General features: G+C 35.9%; 1 long non-coding RNA gene across 1 annotated transcript; it reads left to right on the forward strand.

The window, feature by feature from the left end:
• Positions 1–697: 697 nt before the first annotated feature.
• Positions 698–5,367, forward strand: LOC145803299 (uncharacterized). The gene is made up of 2 exons (XR_014345412.1): positions 698–809; positions 5,181–5,367. It is a non-coding gene; the product is annotated as an uncharacterized LOC145803299 (long non-coding RNA).
• The last annotated feature ends 2,488 nt before the right edge of the window (positions 5,368–7,855 follow it).

A 7,855-nucleotide genomic window follows, 5' to 3' on the forward strand; every position in this document is an offset into this window, starting at 1 on the left:
GAACTGATTGGTGTTCAGTTTAATTTATAGCAGAATTTGAAATTGAGTTTTGGCTGTTCGGATCAGGATTTGAGATAAATTTGTTGGGTCTATTTTGGTATATAACTGGACCATGTTTGACTTAGGGGTGAGGCCCATGATTTAGATTTAATTTAATTTAAGTTTGTTTAGTGACTCATGTTTAACTGTTTAGTCCTTTTTAATTATATGATTGGAAGTAACTACCTTGGGAGTTGTTATTATTTATTATATAGGGGTTATAATAAATATTTAATAGTTGATTTTATGATGTGTTCCATATGGGAAAAAATTATATATTTTATAAAGAATGAAAATGTGTATATTTCATAGTGAGCAAATTATTATATTTTGTGGTATACAAAAATGTTATATTTTTTGGTGAGAAAAATTATATCATTTTATAATTTATATTATAAAATTTTGAGGTATTATTACAAAAGTTATATTTTTGGGGAAACCAAATTTTTGGGAAACAAACCCATGCAGATGGGCCCCCTTTTTGTCTCCTTGCCATCATTTCTTCTTCCTTTCCATTTCATTTCAATTGTTTGGGTTGGCATGACAGAGCCCTCTGCCTCTCTCTCACTCTTTGTACGTCTCTCTCTTCCTTTCTCTTTCTTCCATTTTTGCTCAAGCTTTGAGCTTCAAATGGGAATCCATAGAGTAAGATTTTGCAAAAACTTTGTAAATGAAAGTCGGAGAACTCATCGTAATCTTCGCAATGGTAGTCTCGAATTCATGATCGGGCAAGATGTGCCTTCCAGATCTGCTCTTCTTCATTATTTGAGGTAGGGACTTTCTTCATATTTTTACATTAAAGTTATATTAGGGTTATTTTCAGAAAATATATCATTATAAGAGGTATTGCATATATATATATATTTAGATTTTTGTTTAATAATTTTTGGAAGAAAAAATTATGTTAAAATGTTAAGAATGTGGCATTTTGAGATTGATTTGAAAAAATTATTTTGTGTTGATAATTATGCAAAGAAATCCGAAAATGAAATTTAATAGTTGTATGGATTGTATCTACATCATATTATGGTTAGATAATTTATTTTGAGAAATTAATGTTGAAATATTTATCTCATCATTGAGTTTTGGAATTTATTTTTGAGAAAAATAAATTGATATTGAGGAATATTGTGTAAATTATTAGGTAGGGATTTTTCCTACACTTCTTTATGACTTTTACTTGATTATATGGAGCTTAGAGTTGTATATAATTTAGTTAGAATTTTTGAAAAATTTGTGATTTATTTGCTTAAAAGAGAAATTTTGAGAAAAATAAAGAGTTGATGTCCAAATTGCGAAAGTGTAAACGTGGAATATGTTTGTAAGGTTATGAAATAGCTATGTTTTAAATTTGAACAAAAACGGACTTCGATTCGATCGGTTTTGAAATTTTTACCGTTTTGCGACCAAAAGAGCATTTTTAAAAAAACAAAGGAATTACATTTAACTTTTGGGGCTTTTGATCAAAATAGGATGTCATAGTTGAATAATGCTTGGAGAATGAGTTTGGAAAGAAAATGATGTTTTTTTTTGGGCATTAACGATATTATTTTGCTTAATGTATTTGTTGGAATAAGACCGACCCGGTTAGAAATGGACCTTGAGAGGTTACCAGGCGTGATTGAGATACAAAAACTAGTGTAGTTGTTCATATTTGATAAAATGTGGAATATGATTTGTTTCTAAATGTTGGGAATCATGGGAGATTCCATGTTATGGTTATATGTTGGATTGTATGTCCATGTTGTTATCTTTTAATTAATATATTAGAGATAACTATTCTGGCTATCGGTGAAAATTTACCATGTTGCATTTAAATGAGGGATTTCTTGGAAGGATGAGAAATGATAGAACTTTGGAAGTTTGATATATAATATGTTATAAATTTGTCTTGAAATGACTAAATTGGGAATGTTGATTAACATGTGGAGATTATATGAATATGGATATGGTTGTATTATCTCTTGGAATTGAATTAGAAATTATATTGAAATGAGAAATGAGAATTTTGATCACAATGGGAATATTGTGTGGAAGTATTGAAAGTGGAAGAAATATTGCATTGTATTATTAATCATTGCATTGGCATATCAATTCATTTGATAATGATGAGCTTTGAAATTTGATTTGGAAACTTTGCATTGAGAAAGGAATGTAGGGAAACAAGTTTTCATAAAATGATTTTGGGGTAAATACGGTGGTAAGTCTTGAAAGGTGGCGTAGATGATAGGTGTCGAGCCTTCCAGTTAATACTGGTAAAAATGACAAATTGGTAGTACTTGTATAGTCTACTTGCAGACATCAGCCTAGGGATTGAAAGGTGGTGTAGATGATAGGTGTCGAGCTGTGACGATCGGGCCACGTTCCCTCTTTCCTTTCTTTCTTCTTTTCTCCATTCTTCCTTGGTTCTCATTGGTTGTGGTGTCCGGAAGTTTAATTCTTCAGCGAAAACCTTGTTCATGTCTTTCGGTGATTGGTTTCCTCTTATTCCGGAGTGTGCGCGGTCAAGTCCGAGGTGCTCGGGGGCCGAACCAAAAATTTTCTAAGCTGCTAGGCCAGGGCCGCACGTACGGGATGGGGGCCGCACGTGTGGGAGGTCAAGCCGCACGTGCGGATTTCAGGGGAGAGTCTAGGCTGCACACTGCAATAAATGCAGGTGCGGAGGAGGTGCGTGCCGGGATAGCCGCACGTGCAGGGCTGAGGGCCACACGTGCGGGAGAGAGGCTCCACACGTGCCGGGGCACATGCCGCACGTGCTGGATGGGGCCAGTCCGAAAACTCTATTTTTTCTTCTCTTTGGGGCTGTTTGTACCTCATTCTATTATATATCTCTCTCTCTCTAAAAACATTTTCTCTCCTCCTTCTCTCTAAAAGCCCTAACCAAAGCATCAAAAGCCTTTGATTCTTACTATCCATTGGGTTTAGATCATCATCATTCCTCTAATCTTGAGGATCAAAGCTAGGATTTCTCTTGGTGTGGTAGAGGGTGAAGGATCTTCCATCAAAAGCTAGGGTTTCATCATCTTCTTCATTAAGCTTTGAGGTAGGAAAATTTCCTTGAGTTATATATATATTTATGATGGATTTTGTTGATTTTAAGGTTTCATTAAATATATTGAAGGTTTGGTCTTGTCTCATAAAAGCTAGGGTTTTAAATGTGGGTTTGATCTCTCTCTCTTCCTCTTTTTCCTAAACTCTTTTCTTGAGGTTTTTAACTCATATAATGGAAGGGTTGAGGTCTTGAGAGAAAACCCTTTCAAAAGATGAGAGATGTTTGTATTGGTTTTCAATATAAAACCCTAGAATCTTTTTGAGGATTTTGAAAGAAATGGAGAAGCCTATGGGTTTCCTTATTGTTCTTGTGTTGAGAAAATGAAAAAAGGGGTGTAGATAGCATGATGTGTTTTTAAAAATGGTAATCTTGTTGGTACATGAGAATGGAAAAGTATTGTTTTAAAACAAAACTATTGTTGAATGAATGAACATGCATGGTTGTGAAATGGCAATTGTTGTGCACCATAGGTTATGGGAAAATGGAAATTGGTGTTCGAAATATCACACGAAATCTTGAAGGTACCGATTTGTTAGGAATGGTACATGATAAGAAATTGTTATTGTGTTGATGGTATTTGATTATTTTTGAGAAATAATATGGAAAAATGAGAAATGGTAATGGTTGTAAGGCATGGAGACATGAATGCATTGCATCCACATCTAATTTATTGTTATGCATTGTAAATCTAGATTAATGGAGTTTATTTCATGAAGCAAAACGATGTGATAATGAGAACTATGAATTGTGTTATGGGGTAAATACGTGGTAAGTCCAGATAGGGGGTGTAGTTAAATTTGATAAGTTGGCCTGAGTATTCATGGTGAAAGACCAGAAAACTGCGCGGATAGGTGTCGAGCCTTTCGGTTAGCACCGGTAAAAATGACAGTTTGGTAGTACTCGTAGAGTCTACTTGCAGACACCAGCCTAGGGATTACCAATGTCGTATTTACCGCCCCTATTGTTTAAAAGGAAATGGAGTTTTGACATTATTGAGATTGTGAAATACTATTGTTAACATGATGATTTTCAAGATTGAGCACTAAGATGAAGTTCTTTCTTATAAGGACATTGCATGACATCGCATATGCATTTTACTTTGGGAATTGCATAAATGTATATACTTTGTTAGGGATTTCTCTACTAGGCTTTATGCTCACCCCTATGGGTTATTGTACAGGCAAAGATGTGGTGATCCCGCCGAACTGAGGGCGTGGATAATTTTTTAGAAGAGTAAATAGCTCTCTATTTTTCGTTGTAAATTTTGTGAGCCTAGGGCTAATGTGTATGGGTCCGCGGGACTATTCTGTGTAACCAGGCCCTTGCCTTGGAAGATGTAAGCCCTCAAGGGCATTTCATTGTTTTGAAATTACGTGCTTCACATGCTATAGATTCATAGGTTTACCTACAAATGAATGTATATTTGCATGTGAAACCTTGTCATATTTTGCTATTTAATCATGTAATAATAGAGGAATTATTGTTAATATTGAAAGAATATTCATAGATCTAGTTAGGTTATGTTGATTTTTTTGGGGTCGTTACACGAGCCTTCCAGTTAATACTGGTAAAAATGACAAATTGGCAGTACTTATATAGTCTACTTGTAGACACCAGCCTAGGGATTACTTGAGTCTTATTTACCACCTTGGAATTTTATTGAAATTGATGGATTAATGTGTTTTGAAATTGGCATTGTGCATAAGATTTTCAAAATATGAGAAAAATATTTTGAGCATGACATGGCATATGCATTCATCTCATAAAACTATATAAAATGTATTTGATGCTTTGTTAGATGTCATTATGAATTATTTAATTATTTGATTCAATTGATAATGAGATAATTGAATGGATTGAAAAGGATGTCATGTTGCTATTGAAGCATATTTATTTATTTAAGTTAACTGGTTATGGTTAATTAAATAAATTAGATTTAAGAGATTATGTGATAAAACCATATGATTTTGACATGATATGATTTCACATTTATGTATGAGTATCTTTGTACCCACATATCTTCTAATGTTTTAATATGAGATTGTTGGTGGGCTAGTGGTTGCTCACCCATGTCTGTACATGTGTACAGGGAATGCTTTTCGGATTTGAAGATCAAACAATGGTTTTTACCATTTCATAAGTGTAATGTAGTGATGAATTGTACTACTTCATTTGTTGTTTGGCTGAGTGCCATTTTTTTGTAAAGAGTAGTGTCCTCTCTTTTATTGTAAGCCTCAGGGCATTTCTTTTATTTGTATGTAAATGTCATTGTTGTATAATGAGAGGGAATATGTATATTTAATTAATGAATATTGGTAAGGTTATCCGAGTAATAAAATACGGGGCGTGACATCTTGAGACGCACTACCCTTTTAACAAAGGCACACGGGTAGAGAGATCACTAGATCTAGGTGAAAATGTAAAGAGAAAACAAGTTTTAGAGAGAAAGAGTCTCGATCTAGAGTTTTGATGGAAAAAGATATGAAAAAGTGATGTAAAAAGGTGTTACTGCAAACTGATAAACGCACAGTTCGCTCGAGCGCAAGAGTTGACGCTTGAGCGTCAAACACAATAAGTTGTTCCGCTCGAGCGTAGAATACAAAAATCCAGCAGTTTTGCAGACAGAAGAACATCGCTCGAGCTCAAGAATGGCCGCTCGAGTGCAAACTCACTCAAGCGTAGAATACAGTCTCCCAGTAGTTTTGCAGACCTACAAAAATACTGAGAGTTTGCAAAGCCCACTCAAGTGCAAGAAGTGCCGCTCAAGCGAAAGAGCAAAATTCTGGGCGACAAGAGTTGGAAAACCAAACAACTTACCTGTTCCAAACACAACCACAACAATTCCAAAGCCAAGTTTAAGGGAAAAGAAGATAAGCAAGAAATATTCAACAATACAAAACCAAGAAACTCATATCCAGATTACAACAAGGGTCGGGTCAAAATCGGAATCGCTATAGTAGGAAAACTTTATGTGGGTTTATAAGCTATAACAACCCCAATCCGTAATTAATTACTAATCCATAATTAAGAATTTTAATTAAGTGATTAAAATAAATTATGTGTTTATTGTGTATTTTGTATGCTATTTGGTTTTCTATCAGTATCTGTTACTCATAGAAATATCTGTCTGGAATTCTGCTTTGATCTGAAAATTGAAAGCCTTATTGGCATCCAAAACCAAAATTAGTTACATCAATATGTTATTTGGAATTTTTAGAATCATATGGCAAATTTTATTAAAACTGATTTAGTTTACTTAATTAAGTTGTGTTTGGTTGGCCAATGTTCTAATTATTGTAATAAGCCATTATTCTTATATAAATGTGATTTGTTTGTGTCTTGAACTCATTTCACTATAACAAAATTGAGTTTTTACAGCTCCACATTAACTACATACAGTAAATGCAGGCCGTGGTTTCTCACTTTTACGACTTGCTTTTTTTACATGTCGTAAATAATTTCCCAACCATGACGTGTCTATTGCGTAGGCCGTTAATGCTAATAATGATGATTTTTTTACGCCTTGTAATATTAGCCATAAATAATAAAACTTTCTACGACGTGGATATGGCATGCCGTTAATATATCAACTATACACGACACGCGTACACCAACCGTTAAAAATATTGAACATTTCACGACGCACAAAAAGTCAGCCGTTAAAAAGCACACTTTCCACGAAACATATATGCTAGCCGTTAAAAATATTTTACTTTTCATGACACGCAATTTTTGTCATGAATAGTATGACCAAAATAAAAATAGGTGCCAAAATAAAAAAATTGAGTGCCAAACACCAAAAAAAATTAAAAAAAAAAATCAAAAACCCCCAACTCTTCAACCCCAAAACCAGAAACCCTAACCTCCTACTCACCATCACCAACAGATCAAACCTCCTCAGACTACTCCACACTCGATCTAATCTTTCATATCATATACAGTCCAAACCATACACGATTACACTTCCTCTCTCTCTCTCTCTCTCTCTCTCTCTCTCTCCTCTCTGCCTCTGATGCCACTGCCACTGCCACTACCACTATGATTGCCGCGTCGCCTCCATCACCTCCGTTACCGCCCTCTCTCTCTCTTTCTTCTCGGCCTTTTGCTTCAGGACATCAATTTGCTTCCAGCGGCTTACTTCTCTCTATATTTTTTCGTTCTCCTCATCTTCTCTTTTCCTCACCAGATCGACGACAATCTGCCCGCCCTTTACTCCTCTTCCATGGCCGCCACCATCTTCACCTTCACTATAGCGATCTCGGGTTTACCCTTGTTGTACAGTGATCCGGACATGTGTCCGTGGATGTTGGTTGTTGTTTATTATCGTGTTTGCATCCTTTGTACCTTGTATATCGAGTTATAGGATGTGTTGGGCGGATTTGTTTCAGGTTGGTTGAGTTTAGAAACCAAAACTAGTTGCCCAGATTTTTGGCCTGTCCGCTCGAGCGGAGGTGTTGGCGCTCGAGCGGGGAATACATCCATCCAGTATCTTGTTGTGCAGTGTTGTGAGCTCGAGCGTAGGGTTGGGAGCTCGAGCGGAGGCCTGGTTCTGCAAAAGTGCTGGGCGAGTGCATTCTACGCTCGAGCGGGAGGTTGGCCGCTCGAGCGTAAGTCTGTGAGTGGCCGCTCGAGCGGGGTGTTTTACGCTCGAGCGGAGACCTGGGTTAAAGTCCCGAAGTTGTGACTTTCCAAATCACTTTTTCACTTTCTCGTCTCTCTCTTACTTTTCCAAAATCACCATTGTTGAGCCTCTCACTCTAGACT

This window comes from Camellia sinensis, chromosome 11, assembly GCF_055761805.1.
Source record: "Camellia sinensis isolate YWXY chromosome 11, ASM5576180v1, whole genome shotgun sequence".
Taxonomy (NCBI): domain Eukaryota; kingdom Viridiplantae; phylum Streptophyta; class Magnoliopsida; order Ericales; family Theaceae; genus Camellia; species Camellia sinensis.